Raw genomic sequence first — 18,719 nt, forward strand, 5'->3', positions numbered from 1 at the left:
TTACTGCTCACTTTCTCCTAGTTGTTGGGTAAAAGAGCTCATTGAGCCCTTAGAATGTCCCATCTTCTGTATTTTGTTATTTGCTTCTCTGTGGTGCTTTTTATGCTGTGTCTTATCACTTGCATTTTCCCATAAATATGTACCCAGAGACTTGATTTAAATTCTAGTGCAACTTTTATTTTAAAAGAATGCTTTATAGATTGCCCTTGTTGATACATCATTCACAGAACCTACAATCTCTTCTGTACCAATTTTTCTGATATTAAGATTCGTTTTCAGAGTTCTTAGTTGATTACTCACTATAATGTTCCCTTTCATATGTTTACTTTCATATGTCTAGTTCTTCACTTTCTTAGAGGCTGCAGAATACAATGTGTGTGTGTGTGAGAGAGAGAGAGAGAGAAAGAGAGAAAGAGAGAGACTTTTCTTTCATTCTCAGTGCATTCATTAACTTACTTCTGTAAGTTTCTCTTGCCATGATTCAGCCCTAGATGAATGAACAGTTTACACAGAAAGAAATGTTGTTTTCCTTTGTTAGTTTATTTTCAGAATAGTTGATTGGCACTACAAATCTGAAGATACCCAATGAGTTTTGTTAAAGTTTTTAGTGAACTATATCTATGTATTACTGTTTGATGTGCTTTAATCAAGTTCTATTTTAACCCATTATCACACTTCAAATAGAATACAAGCCTGTCCAAATTTTCTTTTTTGATAAAAGTACACAGGCAGCATAGTATAGATACTCAAAGTAGCTTGTTTGTGAGCATTGGGAGTAAGAAGGGATAGATATGTGTTTATCAAAATGGATCTGACATAGTAAAAGAATTATGGTAAAGTTATGGTTATTGGACATGTATACATAAGTGTTTATTGTAAAAATCCCTTTTTCATAATAAAATATTGGGAAAGCTTTGAACAGAAGATCTGATTTTTCAAACTGAGATTCATTGAGTGAACACATTGAAAGATCTAACCAGCATAGGGAAAAATGGAGTTAAGGAATTTCTCTATTCTGTATTTGAAGATGGTGATTATTGTATTTTTATATTGTGCTGTAAAAATTTCAACAGTGGCACATTCAGATATCTACAATTTCTGTTGACCTCTGATATAGGATACTTGTCTTCAAATTAAATCAAGGCTATTTAACTGTATGGATAAAACAATCTTGATTTGTTTGAGAAACACATTTGGAAAAGTTATGATGAACTTTAATGGGAAACACACAGGCATGGAGGCCTGGGAATCAGATGGAAATTGATCATCACATTGTTTGTTTAGAAAAGAAAACATAACATTCAAAGAATATGTTAGAAGCATTGGATTTCTTCACATAGAACACACACATTGATGGTGAGGCTTGGAGGAAGCATAAATTACAAAGTTTTTTTTTTTTTAAGAGTGTTGAGCTTCAAAAATATACATGTATTATTGCATATACAAAAAGTTAATTAGAACTTTGTGCATAGGCAATGCTTTGTGAAATAAAAGATTCAAAAGAATAGAAATTCATAAAAACTATTAATGGGGAGATTCTGGAAATAATTCAGCAAATGGAAACATGAAATGACAGACAATGTATAGCTGGCCAAATATGTAGATTTTTTAGGTGGCAGCTTATCACGGCTCAATGTGGGTGGTCTCCCATTTCCCAGAAGTGGAGTAGCTGAGCTTCATGATAGAGTCATGATGTACTCTGCACCTAAGGGGCCTCTATGTGTCAGTAGGGTGGGGTTGGGGGTGGGTGTGTTACTTTTTTAATAGTCATAAAAGGGGGTCAAAAAACTACGGGCAACTTTGTGAAGTTATATAAACTTTGTGAAGTTAGATTACCCCCAAGAAAAACCACACCTAAATTCTTCCAGACAGATTAGAATCTTTCCTATTTTCCAAAGACCTCCTGAGAAGGAGTTTCCACTTCCTTCTTTTAGTATTTAATGAACTTCACTTTCAAAGCACTGTCTCCTGCCTTGTGTTAAATCCTGCATGGTATTGCCAAGAGCTATATTCATTCTCACTCTGAATATAGAAGGCACATAGCTTGTGAGCTTGCTCAACTTCTCTTTCTTTCTCTCTTACACACACACACACACACACACACACACACACACACACACACATACTCCCTTTTCTTAAGATCTTAATTCCTTTAAGGCAGGTATCTTTAGGGATCAGGTAGATAATATATAACATATAGGATTTAAGACTGTAGAAAAACATGTAAAATTAATGTATGTTAATTTTTAAAGTCTGGAGTGAGTCATGGGAATATGATGAAGGTTTTTACCTGCATATTTATTTAATGCACAGATTAGGCCAAGTTAAACGTGACTTGGGGCTGAAATTTGAGTGGGACATGGGACTCCCTTATATTCTGGCTTTATAAACTTTCCCAAAAAGATAGAACTTGATAGTAAGGTTGCATCTGTTGTGTCTTCAAGAGAAAAGCATAGGCTTGATTTAGTTTTGGGTGATAGTTCTTATCAATATCCTCTCCTTCTTTAGGTATTCATAGTAATGTATTTCTTCTGAATATATCTGTCATTTAATGTGATACACTCAACCTTGATGACCCATTCTTTTCTGTTTTCTTTACCATGGTGGAGGGAATACTGGGCCCTTCCTCAAGATGTGGAGCCAGGAATAAACAAAAAAAAGATGATATTTTACACAGATACATGCCACATCAGTTTTTAGTTATAGCTCAAGATAGTCAATATTAGCTGAAGTGTTATTATGTGTTCAGACTGTGCTAAGACCTTTGTCTGAACTGTCTTCCTATGAGCCTTATTGTAGTCCTCAGAAACTATTACTATGGGACTATTAATTATTAACTATTACCGTGGTAACTAATTATTAGTTCATTTCAAGAAAACTCTAATAAGTTATGTGAATAAGCTGATGTCTACGTTGCTGTGATGTGTGAAAATAACAAAATTTCACTCCAAAATGTCTCTACAAACTACTTAAATGTGCACCCTACTTAAATGTCACAAATGGGATCCTCAAGTATTTTTGAAAGGAGACTGTAAACAGAGTATGCTTTTCATTAATGGATGCATATTTAGCAGGAACATTTTTGTCCCCCTCTGAGGTAAAGCTTCTCTGCAGTGGCCAGCCTTGTAGATTGGGACTGTAGGGATCCCAGTGCACCTGCTGTGCTCTAACATCCATCTCTGTCCACAGAGGAGCCAAACTTCCCATGGAAGTTGGGGGGAGGGGCTAGGGCAGGGGGAGGAGACACAAGCCACTCCTGACCAGAGACTGAATATGGCAGAGCTGGTTCTCCTGCAGGACATAGAACTCCTCCAAAGATCCATTCCCAATGGCCCTGCCCGACTCTCAGATAAATCAATTCTGGAGATCTCATGTATGGTAACTGTCATTAATAAAACTGTATTGTTTATATGACACTTGATAAGAGAACAGTTTTGAGGTGACCATTCCCCCCCATACTGTACATTATTTAATTAATTTGACTGTAGAGATCATTGTATAATGTATACAGATATCAGATAAGTTCACTGTACATTTGAAAATATATGATATGTATTATGTTTTCTCCTTCCTTCCTTCCTCCTTTTCTTTCTTTCCTCTTTTTTTCTTTTCTTTCCTAGTCTTGGGATTTAAACTAAGTGCCTGAGCATTATCTTGGAGTTTTTTTGTTTGTTTGTTTGCTCAAGATACTATGAGTCACAGCTCTGCTTCCAATGTTGTGGCTGTTAATTGGAGATAAGACTCAAAGATTTGTCGGCTGGCTACAAAACTTGATTCTCAGGTCTCAGCCTCATGAGTAGGTAGGATTACAGGCATGAGCTACCAATGTTCAGCTGCAATATTTTTCAACTAATATTGTAAAATAAAGCAACAAAAAAGGATGTAAAATGCTATCTATTCTATCTTTTTTTTCCTTTTTCAGTTACCTAGGTCATACCTGCATCATGGTCCAACCAAACTTCTCCCTCTCCCTCCAGATATCCTCCTGACAGGTGTGGTTACCCCAAATAAATCTTTCACACAGTTAGTCCTGTCTTGGGCATTTTCCTCCCAGAGGACCACAAACTCACACTGGTAGCAAGTAAAGCATCTATAATCACAATGCAAGGAGAAAATTTCCTAGAGAAGAGGGCCTGAACAGATTCAAATAGTAAGTAACCTGTTATATTATTTTGCTTCAGCAGAACTAGTGCTTAGCAGAATGAAGTAAAAATATTTCTGATGAAGGCAAGTGGAGAACTTTCTTTTAGTAATAATAGAAATGTTGGCCTGAAAAATGATATTGCCAAAAAGTCAGTATGAAGCCCGCCACCTGTAGCTCAAGCCTGTAATCCCAGCTACTCAGGACACTGAGATCTATGGATCACAAATTGAAGCCAGCTCCAGTAGGAAAGTTTGTGTGACTGTGTTCTCCAATTAGCCACCAAAAAACCAAAAGTGGAGCTGTGGCTCGAGTGATAGAGTGCTAGCTATGAGCACAAAAACTAAGGGACAGTACTCAGGCCCTGAGTTTAAGTCCTAGGACTGCCACAGACACAGACACACACACACACACACACACACACACACACTGAGTATGTATATAGCATTTTAACTGGTGAACTCAGGTAGGCTTATTCTTTATTTGAAATACCAATAAGTCCAGGCAGGAGGCCTTGGAGAGCCTGAGGTCTTCAAGCCTTTCTAGCACTTGCCTCTGGTCATACAGAGGAGATGTACTGTCATTGCTTAGAAGCTGGACAAACAGAAAAAACTGGCACAGAAAAAGAACTTGGCTGTGGCTGCTCTGGGATCTTTAGAAAACAGGTCCTGTTTATTAACAGAGGTCTAGGAAATTGTATCTGTGTGAGTAGATATACAGAATTAATTTAAAAGTGATTGGTAGTAATACTTTAGAACACAGTAATTGAGTGTTTTAAATGTGCCCTGAAATGTTGGCATGTCATTTCAGCGTTTCCATTTGAATTGCTCTTGTAATATTTTTGCACAAAAAGTAGTGAAAAAGACTGCTTTGGGGGGCTGGGGATATAGCCTAGTGGCAAGAGTGCCTGCCTCGGATACACGAGGCCCTAGGTTCGATTCCCCAGCACCACATATACAGAAAACGGCCAGAAGTGGCGCTGTGGCTCAAGTGGCAGAGTGCTAGCCTTGAGCCGGAAGAAGCCAGGGACAGTGCTCAGGCCCTGAGTCCAAGGCCCAGGACTGGCCAAAAAAAAAAAAAAAAAAAAAAAAAGACTGCTTTGGGTAAAGAAAAAAAGTTTAATTTGGTCTTATTTTTAATGTCTCCTGTGAAAACACAGGATCAATTTTGTTCCTATAGTTATTAATTCAAGATATTTCAAACAGTGTTTAACAACTCATAAGAATTAAGCAAACTTGGATATTTAAAATTAAAATACTTTATTCCCTGACCCCCCCCCCCAAATAAAAGAAAACAGGTCCAAGAGGTATGAGGAAGAAGATGGGTGTTGAAAGAACTTTCTCAAGAACTCAGAATGCTGGTTATGGTACACACTTGATCCTTGGGCAAGTGAGTATGAGTCTCAACTTATAGCAGCTTGCAACTGGGGCAAAACCAAGAAGATAAGGCAAAACCCCAGCCCTTTGGTGAATGGCACGGAAGATTCACTTACCTTTTATCTTTCTCTAATCTCCTCTCCCGAAATAAATCTTTTCCCAAGGAGAAGCTGGTTAGAATGATTTTGAAAGACAGTTGGCAGTAAAAATCCTTCCAAGAGGAAGAAATCTTTATCCAAGGACAAACACTGATTCCAAAGAGATAGGCAATGCCAGTGATGTCAAGAAAAGGAGGGAGGGGCTGGGGATATAGCCTAGTGGCAAGAGTGCCTGCCTCGGATACACGAGGCCCTAGGTTCGATTCCCCAGCACCACATATACAGAAAACGGCCAGAAGCGGCGCTGTGGCTCAAGTGGCAGAGTGCTAGCCTTGAGCGGGAAGAAGCCAGGGACAGTGCTCAGGCCCTGAGTCCAAGGCCCAGGACTGGCCAAAAAAAAAAAAAAAAAGAAAAAAAAAAGAAAAGGAGGGAATGAGGCTGGTCAGTAGCAGGCTTGAAGAGGGTGATACTGATATGTTGGTAGCACTAGTAGCTCTGGCCTGTAACTTTACCTACTGAAGAGGTGGAGAGCCAGACGACCATGGTTTGAAGCCAGTTCAGGCAGAAAAGACCGTGAGACCTATCTCCAAAATAAACAGCATACAGCCAGCTGGAACTGTGGCTCAAGTGGTAGAACATCAGCTTGAGTAAGAGAAAGTAAGTAGAGCAAACAAAAGGCCTTGAATTCAAACCAAAGGGAAGGGACAAACTTGACATGACATTTCCCAACTCACATCTGTCTTACACTCCAAAGAAAATAAATACACACACATAAACAAAATAAACAACACTTATAAGTACAAGATTCTTCTGCTTCACCTCCCTTCAGCCTACCTCTCCTGTCAGTTCTAGGAGTAGGATTTCCTGAGTTAGAGGAAAAAAGAAAATATGAAGATGTCTAGTGAAATTTAAATTTCAGACAATGAACAATTTTTAGGGTATGTCTCATGTGTACCTCTACTATAAAAAATGTATGCTTGGCTGGGCACTGATGTCTCATGGCTGTAATACTAAGATCTAAGGACACTGTTTGATGTCATCCCAGGCAGGAAAAGTACGAGGCTCTTATTTCAAACTAAGTACAAAAAATTTGGAAGTGGAGCTGTGGAAAAAAAAAAGGAAAGAAAAACTATACTTATCTGAAACCCTACTGATGTCAATGTTTTGGGGCTTTTTGTTTGTTTGATTTTTCCAGTCTTAGGACTTGAATTATGGGCCAGGGCAAGGTCCTGAGCAATTTTGCTCAAGGTTAGTGCCACTTTGAGCCACAGCACTACTTCCAGTTTTCTGGTGGTTGATTGGAAATAAGCATCTCACAAACTTTCTTGCCTGGGCTGGCTTTGAACCTTGATCCTCAGTTCTCAGACTTCCAAGTAGCTAGGATTACAGGTGTGAGCCACTGGCACCTGGCTTGTCATGTGTTTTATCTGGCATCCCTAGCAGGAATGTCTCCACTTTTAGAGATTTCTTTGAAGCCACAGGAGCATCCTGAGTCTGAAAGCCAAGGGCATAGCAGATAGAGGAAGTGACTGCAAGTCACTCTGCTATTGGAGGATGGTAGCGAGTAGTTAGACAGCTAGCACCTCCTTGGATTGGAGAGTGTGGTTGGATGTTTTCCATGCCTTGGTAGCATCATCCTATTGCATACAGCAGTAATCTCAATAATGCACAGTTGTGTGGCCCCTGCTCTTCTCTCCTGTTCTCTGTGAATGTCTCTCAAATAAATCATCATCTGTGATTTAGAGGTGTCCTTTTGAGCAACCAAAGTACTGTGCATAGAAACAAGGGGGAGTTCCTTTCCACAATGTAGTTTTAAGTAGCTAGAAATTCAAAAAATATAAGACTAAGGCAATAATACATAAGAATTAAACAAATATAATAAAAAACAACAAAATCAGTAGCAATGAATGAACAATAAATAATACCTACAAGTGTGAAGATACAATTTTTTAGATACTAAGCCAATAAAAAAATAAGTCAATTAATTTTTTCTTTTCAGGAAAGGATATTTCCCTTTTTTGAATGTAAATTAGAAAAGTCTCTTGTTTATGTTAGTATATGACCAAAAACAAATCTAAAGAAATCCAGTAACCTGCCTGTATTAGAAACAAAGTCAATTAAGTCTGTCTTCTAGTAACTATGTCAGGAAGAAAAAACAGTTTTGTTCAAGGAAGTAATAAAATGCATTGCTTATAATAACAGTATTTGTAGTAGTAGGTTTGAGAAATTTGTGGTAATGAGTTCTCAAGTGCCTCTGGTGATCAGTATAAATATTGTGATAATATTCAGAAATAACATTCATTTTTGGCAGTGTTTTACATTTCATCAATCCTGGATTTCAAGTACCTTCAGATTTTGCTAGGTTCAGAAAAAAAAAGAAATCAATTATCTCCTTTTGGCTGTTTGACAGAGACAACTAACGGCTTGTTCTGTCATGAACTGAATCCATAGATATTCATGAGATACAGAGAAACACTTCATTGTTCCAGGTTGTTTTGTTATTTGAAAATAAATCATAAAGGCGCCATCCCACTCATAGCTGGCAGAGAAATATTTGTCTTCACCTTTATGGTTATGTAGTGTTTTGACTTGCACAGTTTAGCCTACATTACATGTCTTTTTTGTTTTAAGTAGCAAGTTGCATACCTTTTGAAAAGTACCATGATGTCCATGACCTTATTTGAGAAAAAATTGGAAGAATCTTATGATGTAATGACACATCCTTAAGTCAGAACAATGTCTGTGACTTCAGCAGAAACAATAGCATGTGTACACACACACATACACACACACATACACACACGCGCACACCCTCTTGCCAAGGAAGTTTATTTTAGACCTTACAATAAATACAAAACTTGTTGGATAGATTTGAAATCATCTAATTCTCTTGTTTTGTCTACCTTTGCAAATTAGGGGAATCATATGCTGGTAAAATCTTGTAAAAAATCCAGAAAACTGAAAAAATCCAATGAAATAAAATCCAGACAGACACACAGACAGACATACACACACATCCTAGAGACATAAAAACATTGAAAATTCTCTATTGCCACCAACGTGGTTCTCAGAAAAGACAGTTTATTGGATCTCCCCCCGACTAAGAATTATGCTTTCAGCAACAATACTTGACTCAAACATTTACTGTCTTGGAGTCTAACAATGGCTATTTGTTTTGATGGCACTGTGCCCACTTAGAACTTAGTAAAATTCTTGCCATGGGGATCAACAGTGTTTAAAAGGACAAAATGAATAGAAATGTGGCTCCACACAGGGTTGGAGTCAGATTACTTGGGCTTGAATTCTGGCTCTGGTTCTATTAGTTGATGAGCTCAGACAATTTATTTGATTTTTAATCCTACATTTTACTCACAGTTATTTGCTTCACCATTATGAATGGAGAAGGTAATGTGTTGGCACATAGTAACCATGTCTAAGTTTTAGCTATTATTATTATTACTGTTATTATTTTATTAGTGAGTGTGCTCAGGTGCAGAGAATAAAACCCACTCCAGCTAGATTAAACAGAAATAGATTTTGCTAAAGCAAACTGAGTGGCTCAGAGATTCTTTGGATGGGAGGGCCAGACAATCAGCCTTGACAGTAACATAAAAACGATGATGCCTACATCATGTTGTAAAAGTTGCCAAAGGGCAGAGTGGAGGTCATTGCCCAATGTGAGTGTGAGGGTATTAGTTCAAAGAGTAGGAAAATTCCTCCTCAAGCATTAAAATGAAACTAACTTCCATTTCCTTCAATCTTTCTCTGGCACATCTTGTCAGTATTTTTTTCTTTGTTTTGTTTCTTTCTGTGCCAGAATTAGGCTTGAACTCAGGGCCTGAGTAGTGTCACTAAGCTTTTCTGCTTAAGGCTAGCACTGTACCATTGGAGCCAATGTTCCACTTTCTGGTTTGGGGGATTTTTTTGGTGTTTAATTGGAGACAAGAGTCCACAGATTCTGCAAGGATTACAGGTGTGAGCCACCAGTGCCCAACATCACAAAAGTTTTTAAATGTGCAATTTCATGTTCTAAATAAAAAATAAACCTAAAAATTAAAAAGTTTAAGTTACAAGTTTTAGTATAAATGGTATCATTTGTCTTTACACAAGTTTAGATGCAAATCAAATATAGTTGAGTTTAATTGTGCAACATGACTGAAATTACCTCAATTCATAAATCTTGGGTCATAGATCATATTTATTGTACATATGTCTCAATACTGTCTTCTTGTAGCATACCCATGATGAAGAACTAAAAAGAAGAATCTATGAGTTGTTCTTTTCTCTTTGTTATTATGTCATCTGTAGTTTCGGTATGGCTGTTTGGCAACTAAGGGGAAGTTATTGAAAAAAGAGAAGAAAGGAGAAGCCGGACACGGTGGCTCAGGCCTGAAATCCTAGCTACACAGGAAGCTGAGGTCTGAGGATCATGGATCATGTTTTGAAACCAACCCAGACAAGAAAGTTCATGGGATTCTTATCTCCAATAAACTACTCAGAAAAAGCCAGAAGTGTTGTGGCTCAAGTGGTAGAATGCTAGCCTTGAACATGAAGAGGTTTAGGGACAGTGGCCAAGCCTGCTGAGTTCAAGCCATAGGATTGGAAAAGGGAAGGAAGGAAGGAAGGAAGGAAGGAAGGAAGGAAGGAAGGAAGGAAGGAAGGAAGGAAGGAAGGAAGGAAGGAAGGAAGGAAGGAAAAGAGGCAGGGAGGGAGAGAAGAAGGGAGGAAAGGAGGAAAGGAGGAAGAGAGTTTCAGACTTTTTAGAAGGACATGGCGTTTTTTCTGTTTTGGAAGCCAAGTTGTGGTTCCAACACACACTGTAGAGAGGGCTCCAATGCCCTGCTGACCCTCGTTACTAGTGGACATCAGTACAGTGTTGCACTTGCTTTGAGAATCATTGACTTCCCATATATCAAGCCTACTGCAATGACGTACTCATCTGTCAGTAAATGCAACATGCAAGTAGGCAGGAAAGGAAAGGGCAGAATGTGCAAATTATTATATTTAGATCATCTGGTTAGGATACGCCTTGGAAGATGTTATTTGTTTTTATCCAGAAAGACATATATTTCACTTTCTGAAAATATTTGTTCCAGGAAAGCAAATGTTAATGCTAGAAAATGCATATATTTCTGTTTAAAGAAACACACACACACACACACACACACACACACACACACATACACACACTGCACATAACTGAGTAGTAGATATTTATATAGAAATATATCATTGTACATAGAAATATATCATAGTATGTTGTACAATCATGATCCAAAGCTAGACACTGCCTATGGGCAAAACTCACAGGGACTTAAGTCATCTGTTACCCTGTAAAGTCAGTTTCATAAAGAGCTCTACTTTGTCATGTAATTCCTGAGGACTTTACTTGTGCCTTGCCAATAGTCAATAAGTCAAACTAATATCAATAATTTTTTTCTCAACTAGGGCTCTATGACAATAACAGCGTGTTTATATTCATTTTTCATTGTATTTTAACCACATATATGTGATTCTTTTTAAAATTTGTTTTCTAACTTTAAAGGTAGGTTGATTTTGGCATAGAACATATTTTACTCCACTCTAGATATTACTCAAATAACTTAGGTGAAAGTTCTCTTGCCTAAGATTTCTGATGTAATAATTTTCCTTTCCACTTTATTTCATTATTCTCAAAGTAAAAGCCTTTCATTCTGAATCCTAGAACTAAAAACTAAGGCAGAAATTCACAGTTTTTCATGATAGAGTCAACACTGGTAAACTAGCTTCTACTTTCCCTAAACATTTATCAATTCATATGACCTGAAGGAAATTCTATGATGTATATAAGTAAAATCTGTTAGCCTGCTGTGATAGATTGATTTCTGGAATATTTTACAGTATTGATAAAAATACATTGTTTAGTAAATACATATTTGAAAATGTAACTCTATCATGCCCCTTGTAACAAAAGTGATAAGCTTGTTCATAACAACTAATAAATGCAGGCAAAGAAACTTCACAAAGCTTCATTTCCATTTTGGATTATTACCATAATCAACAGACTTTTAAGATGTGTTATGAAAGGATTAGATCAAGTATTTAAAGAAAACAAGAAGTTTCCACTTGATATGTGATTGTTAGGGTTTTTTTCTAAACTGATTTGTTGAACTGTGGAGCTTAGCTTATGACTATTTTCTCTCTTTCCCTCTCATCCTTAGAAGTAAAATCTTTACCTGGACTCACAGGGCCCACATTAAATGCTGCACTTTCCACCTCATAGCTAAAGATGGTCATGCAATTAACTTTTCTTTCTTCATGTGAATAGAGTTTAACATGATTGAGATATGAGTACAAGTGATTCAGGTTATGTTGTTCAAGAGAGATAAATAAAACATCATCTTATACTGTGATTTGGGCTCTATGTTATATATAGTCAAACTATCATTCTAAGTGTCTCATCCCAGATGAGATGTCTTTGGAAACAAAAATATGGTAGGAATCCTTGAATCTTTCAATTAAGGGAATTGTTGTAAGATCTTACAGCATAATTTGCCTTTGTTTAGTCAAGCTCTGGATTAGAAGACTACCTGACTGGTGCTAAAGTCTCCTGAGAGAAAAAAAAATTATGTCCAGCATTCAATTTGTTATATTCCTACAGGAGGCAGAACTTACCAATTGCTGCCTTAAAACAAGGTAGAATAAGATAAAAATAAGATGGCAACATGTAGATAATGTACCTCTTCCTCAGTCTGTCTTCTAATCACAAATCAAAATCATCATTTTTCAGATGGAATGAGATGGACTCAGTAAAATTGACCACCACAAACTCTTAGTGTTGCAAATTAGAAAAAAATTGTCCCTTATCCTTTGAAATTTGTCTAGATGACTTGCTTTTATTAGAATAAAACATTTCATTGTTCTCTACTGGGAAGAAGTATGTGTGTGTGCGTGTCTAGTGAACTATATACACAACTGTTCAAAGCAACCTGTGTGTAATCTCAAATGGGAATTGTGTTAAGAAATTTATTTCTGAATCTCTTTAATTTTTTCTACAAGGAGAAACTCAAAGAAAGGTGACCGAGTTTAGGAAAATTTCCGACATAGTTTGAAGACATCATAGTTACTGTTGAAACATTGTAGGATTTGAGAAAGCAGCATCAAGATATTGAAATATTTTGCAGAATAATTAATTGCTAAAAATATTCCTCAGTATGCTAAAGACTATACATAAAAAGGTATATAACTCAAAGTACTTTATGACAAATAAAATTTGATATTTCTTAAAATGAGGCACCATTATGGCTCTGCTCAATTTTAATGGCAATAAAGTGTACAGGCTTAAACTGAGCTGAAATGTTTATAGAGAGATGTCAAAACAGTGGCTAGTGGCATTAAATTAAACATTCTACTCTGCTTGTATCTGCTATGAGAGGCCCGATAATCTCTAAAAAAAATAATAAAATAATGCTCTGTTTTCTACTTAGCTTGATCATAATTTGCATGAAGGTCTCAAGATATTTTGTTAAGTGAAAACAAGGTACAAATAGTATGTGTTGGATAAATTTATTTAAGATATGTAAATGACTCAAAGATCTGACTTGATGTGTCAAAAATTTTTAAAAGAATTCTAATCAAAATGTTAACAGCAGTTTATGTTTAGTAAGTTACGGCACTTTGTCTACTTCTATTCTCTTATAACAAATATGTCCTGGTTTGGGATTAAAGTAATTTAGGGCATCAAAAAGAGATGTGCAAGTAACATGAATATTCTTGTATACATTTGACTCATATATACTGGATCCCATTGCTATTGACATCATAAATGTGATGTATAGTTATATATCATACAAAAGTTCTCATGCCTAAAAGCTCTGAAGAAGAATATCTACTAGAGACAACTTAAATATCTGGTAAAGGTAAACTCACATTCTCTTATTTTCCATCAGTTCTTCTTTTTTTCTTATTCATTAATTAATTTATTGTCAAAGTGATACACAGAGGGGTTACAGATTCATACATAGGACAGTGAATACATTTCTTATACAACTTGTTACCTCCTCCCTCATTTTTCTCCCACATTCCCCCCTCTCCATTCCCCCATGAGTTGTGCAGTTGGTTTACAGTATATAGTTTTGTAAGTATTGCTATTGCATTGCTTTGTCTTTATCCTTTGCCTCTCCATTTTGATGTTCCCCTTCCCTCCCCTAGTTCAAATAAATGTATACGCAATGCCCAGGGTACCATGATCATTAACAGTGACATCAGATGTAAAACCCTGGGGAAGAAAGACAAAAGAAAACGGAATAATTTCACATGTTATGTTGAAAATAACAGTGATAAAGATAAACCACTTATTTCCATATTTTGGAGGTCATTTCTCAGCATTACCTTATGTATTCATATGTACATAGCTATTGAGCTACTGTGATCTTCTGCTAGGATTATCTTAGATGTGTACTAATTATTCCCAATGAGGGAATCCATAGAATCTATGTTTCTTTGGGTCTGGCTCACTTCACTTAGTATGATTTTGGTCCAAGTCTTTTCATTTCCTTTTGAATGGGGTAATGTTATTCTTTCTGAAGTTACTGTATGTTTCTTTCTTTCTTTTTTTTTTTTGCCTGGGGCTTAATCTCATGGCCTGAGCACTGTCCCTGGCTTCTTTTTGTTCAAGGCTAGCCCTCTGCCACTTGAGCACAGCACCACTTCTGGCCATTTTCTATATATGTGGTTCTGGGGAATTGAACCCAGGGCTTCATGTATACGAGTCAAGCACTCTTGCCACTAGGCCATATTCCCAGATAGAGGCATAGAATTCCATTGTGTATATGTACCACATTTTCTTGATCTACTCATCTACTGAGGGGCATCTGGGTTGTTTCCATATTTCAGTGCTGGCAAGTTGTGCTGCGATGACCATAATTGTGCTGGTGGTTTTAGTGTGGTCTTGCTTGTAATCTTTAAGGTAGATACCCAAATGTGGAGTGGCTGGGTCATACGGTGCCGGAACCAGCCGGCAACAAAAGGGAATCCTGAATGAGGGGGCCAAAGATTAAAGAAAAGGAAAAATACAAGACAAGAGAAAAAAAACAAGAGACAAAGATGGGATCCGGGAGGTGTGCAGCTCAATATTGTAACTCAAGACTGCAGCCATGTTTATTCTTAACTTCCAGCTTATGTGCAGTTTGAAAACCAGGAAATAGCATAGGCTTAAAATTCCAGAACACAAAAAGGCTTGGAGTTAGCAATACCCTATGATAGCTAAGACAGGATGAGGTTGGTTAACATAAGAATGGACTCCAGAGCAATATCTGATGGTAGCTAAGACAGGATGAGGTTGGTTAACATAAGAATGGATTCTGGCAGACATAGTAAAGCATTGTGGATTTCCCACTAAGCCATGTCCTTGCACGTCCTTGAAAATACAGCCAGAGGTCAGGAAGAATTTAGCTGCTGCTTGGCTCCCAACATCTCCCCCATCTTTGTTTAAAGAACCGAACCTGCCTGTCTTAGGTTGGGTGGGTCACCTAGCCTGCCTTACCCGACATTGGGAACTTCTTCAGAGCAAAGCTGAAGGCCCTGTCATAGGTCGGTCAGACCAGCACCCCCCTCTTACCCATCTCTGTCTGCAGTTCCTCTCAGGAGAAATTCATTTACTTAGAGCTTGACCTTATGCAGCTGACTGGCTAAACTCATGAAAGAGTTTTGCAATAAATGTACAATGCAAGGAAGGCATAGGAAAACCATCAGCAAAAGTATCCCTGGGCCGAGCAATGTCATTAGCAGCCCCTTAACATTAGTCAAGGAAGGGATATACTGTTGAAGTTGTTCAAACAGTTCTTTTGCTGTTTTTGCCACTTCAGAGTCCAGAGGCAGAGCTTGTTCTAGTCCATCTATTTGCCTATGGAGTTGAAAGAGATCTAAGGACAAATTATTATGGTGCCAAATACTATTAAGATGTGCTACAACTTGTTTCCAAGGATAGCTTGACCTATTATGCTTATGGAGGGTCACACAAATAAAGTCAAACCCAGCATGGCAGTGTACCCATTGCAAGGTTTGTAAAGCACAAATTTGTTCTCCCAGAGACAACACAGATTCATACAATGCCTCTGATTTTTGTTCTACCTTATCATCAATCCTGCCTTGAAAGTGCAGGGCTTGCGTAGTGTTATGAGAAAGCTGATTAACATAGTGAGCTATTTGCACATTTTGTGTTAAAGCCGCAGTAGCTGCTGCAGCAGAGGTAGCTAAGGACATAAAGGCTACAATGCCTGCTATCAATAGCCCTATAAATCTTCGAGGGTGCATGAGCTCTTTTAAATGTTTTAACACTTGAATACCTGTTTCTTCATACCAAGCTTCAGATATGTTCACAGGAAGCATGACAAATGGAGGCTGCTTAATAACAATTATAGAATCAGTAAGACCACTATACAAGCAATTTGTAAAAGAACAGTTAGTACAAGTAACATTGAAATACATGGCTCCTATAGAAATATTAAAAGGTCCGTACATAATGGCATAAGGAGGTGTTACACAACTCATAATATATTTTTAAAGAAGAAGAAGTGGGCCAGGAGATATTATTTAGGGCAGCCACTAACATCCAGACATGACGTTGAGGGTGTCCATTCATCCACCACAGACCTGGGTTGTACTTGTTGGTGAGATTGGCTCCCGACCAGTCCATCAATTGAGAATTAGTTCCTGAAATATTGGTTATAAAGGGATGTTCATGTCTACACTTTATGGGGTGCAGTTCTCCCATGGATTCTACAATTTGAGAAGAATTGACGCAGTGAGGTATCATGAAGGACAATGTAGAATTAGCATATACAGGGAACCCAGTAGGCAATGAAGTCATTTGTATCTTATATACTGTTATCAGGAATCCAAATTCAATGATTTATGGATTGCATTACAGTGCAGTACATAAAGGGGTTCCAATGCCAGAAGCTGCAAAGTCTCCCATTTTAAAGTGTTGGACAAAAGGATCTGGAGCTGTACCGTATGATGATCTGTTGACATGGACGAACACCTCAGCTCCTTCCCAAGTCACAGGGTGTACAATCGGTGGATCTGGCAGGTAAGCCCAGTGAGTCAGCGCCTGTGCCATTCTGATGAGCTTCCACAATCCAAACTCAATGCTCAGGTAGCTAGCAGGCGTCATTTTCATCCTGTGAAAAAACACAGACATGTCCTCAACCCCGTGTCAATATTGGATCGGGCCCGTGTCAAGCACCTGTTAAAGGATCTTTCCACTTAACTCGGGCAAAAGCTCTTTGCTCTCTCTTTTCCCAGAACCGCTGTGTTGCGGAAAGGCCATTACAGTCCAAATTAAAGAAATTTAGTACGAGTAAAGCATGAGAAAGAATATTAACAGGAGAGAGGAGGTATAATTACCCCCCTTTTAATTTAGAAATTTGGTGTTTTAACAAACCATTGGCCTGTTCAACAATTCCTTGACCTTGAGGATTATAGGGAATTCCTGTAGAGTGACAATTTGGTAAGATTTGCAAAATGTTTGAAAAGCTCGTCCGACATATCCTGGACCATTATCAGTTTTAATATGTTTAGGAAGTCCCATAGTAGCAAAGCAGCGTAAGGCATGGGAGATACAATGTTTGCTAGCTTCCCCAATAAGAGGAGTAGCCATAATAAAATTAGAGTAGGTGTCTATGTACACTTGACTATTAGCATAGATAGACATAAAGAATAACACACTGGTTTTACATCATTGTACTTATATCACATGCTGTATATTAGAACCTTTTGGAGTTTTTCTTAGACTCATTTGCTTGCACCCAACCATGATCAGTTTGGGTTTAAAACCTGTTTGTTTTTTGTTTGTTTTTTTTACCAACAGATAGACATAGACAGACAGACAGACAGACAGGCAGTTGTGCACAAGCTTTGGGGCGCTCTTAGAATTGTTCTTTAATTGGCCATGTAAGTTTTCTGGAATTCCAGTGGCAAATGATATTATTTTGCCCATATTCTAGAACCACGTGATTAGTTAGTAAACAAAAAACCTTTCCAGCAAACCAAAATTTTCACAGATTATCCGAGAAGCCACATTTTGAGAAATCAGTTCAGCTCCTATGGGGAGCTGAAGTAGGATGCTATGACCAGAGAAGGTCCAGGAGATGGGAGACAGGACATGAACAGAACACAGACAGCAGGCTCACAGCAAGACACCTTCACCTTCCAGCATTTGAACTGCAAGGCACCTTTGAATTGCAAGGCCACAGTTACAGAGTTCAGGGTGGGGGCAGGGTTACCGGGAGTTGGAGACTCTACATCCCGCCCAGCCTCCAGGAATTTTGCATGCCCATCACCTGGGGGATGGGTGGGCTTCCACCTCCAACCAATTCTATTGTCCACCATGTGCTCAATGCTAGAGAAAACTTAGCATTTAGCCACACAAACAGAATTTAACTGAATCTCCAAAATTAACAAACATTAGTAACAAGAATAAAGAACTTTTCTTTGTGTCTTTCAAAGCAGATGTTAAACAAATATTGGTACCTTTGGAAGCTAGCACCAGCCCATCCTATGTCACAGGCAGGCAGGCAGAGTTTAGAGAGAGGCAGAAAAAGAGACAGAGAGAACTTCATCTGCCTGAGCGCTCATAGGAGTTAAGTAAAATATTACAAATTTGTAAGATTGGGCTCAAACTTGAGCAGCTTTTCTGAAGCATTTTAGACTGTCCCCCACTTGCGGAGTGACCAGCGGAGCTGAACTAGAGATCAGTTGACTCCAAACACCCACAATTGCTGATCCCCTTGACCTAGCCCAGTGGCTTTATGGAAAATCCAAACTCCCTGCTAATGGTCACTCACCCTGGTTGGCGTTTTAAATCTGTTGTTGTCGTGGTGGATGGAGGTAGAGTGCTCGGTCAGGAGAAGTTACCTCAGTGGTGTTAGCATTTCCCTAGCCTCAGGTCCCTCCCCTCTGTGAGCAGCCTGCACCTAGGAGAGCTGTAACTCTGCCAGGACTGTTGGTGGGGGCTCACCAGTATCTACCTTTAAAGGAGTTTGTTGTTTTGGATGAAGCTGCGACAACAGGGCTATGAATGATTTCAACATACTCACAACATGGGTCAATCTATCTTTAGTA

Source organism: Perognathus longimembris, chromosome 2, assembly GCF_023159225.1.
Source record: "Perognathus longimembris pacificus isolate PPM17 chromosome 2, ASM2315922v1, whole genome shotgun sequence".
NCBI lineage: Eukaryota > Metazoa > Chordata > Mammalia > Rodentia > Heteromyidae > Perognathus > Perognathus longimembris.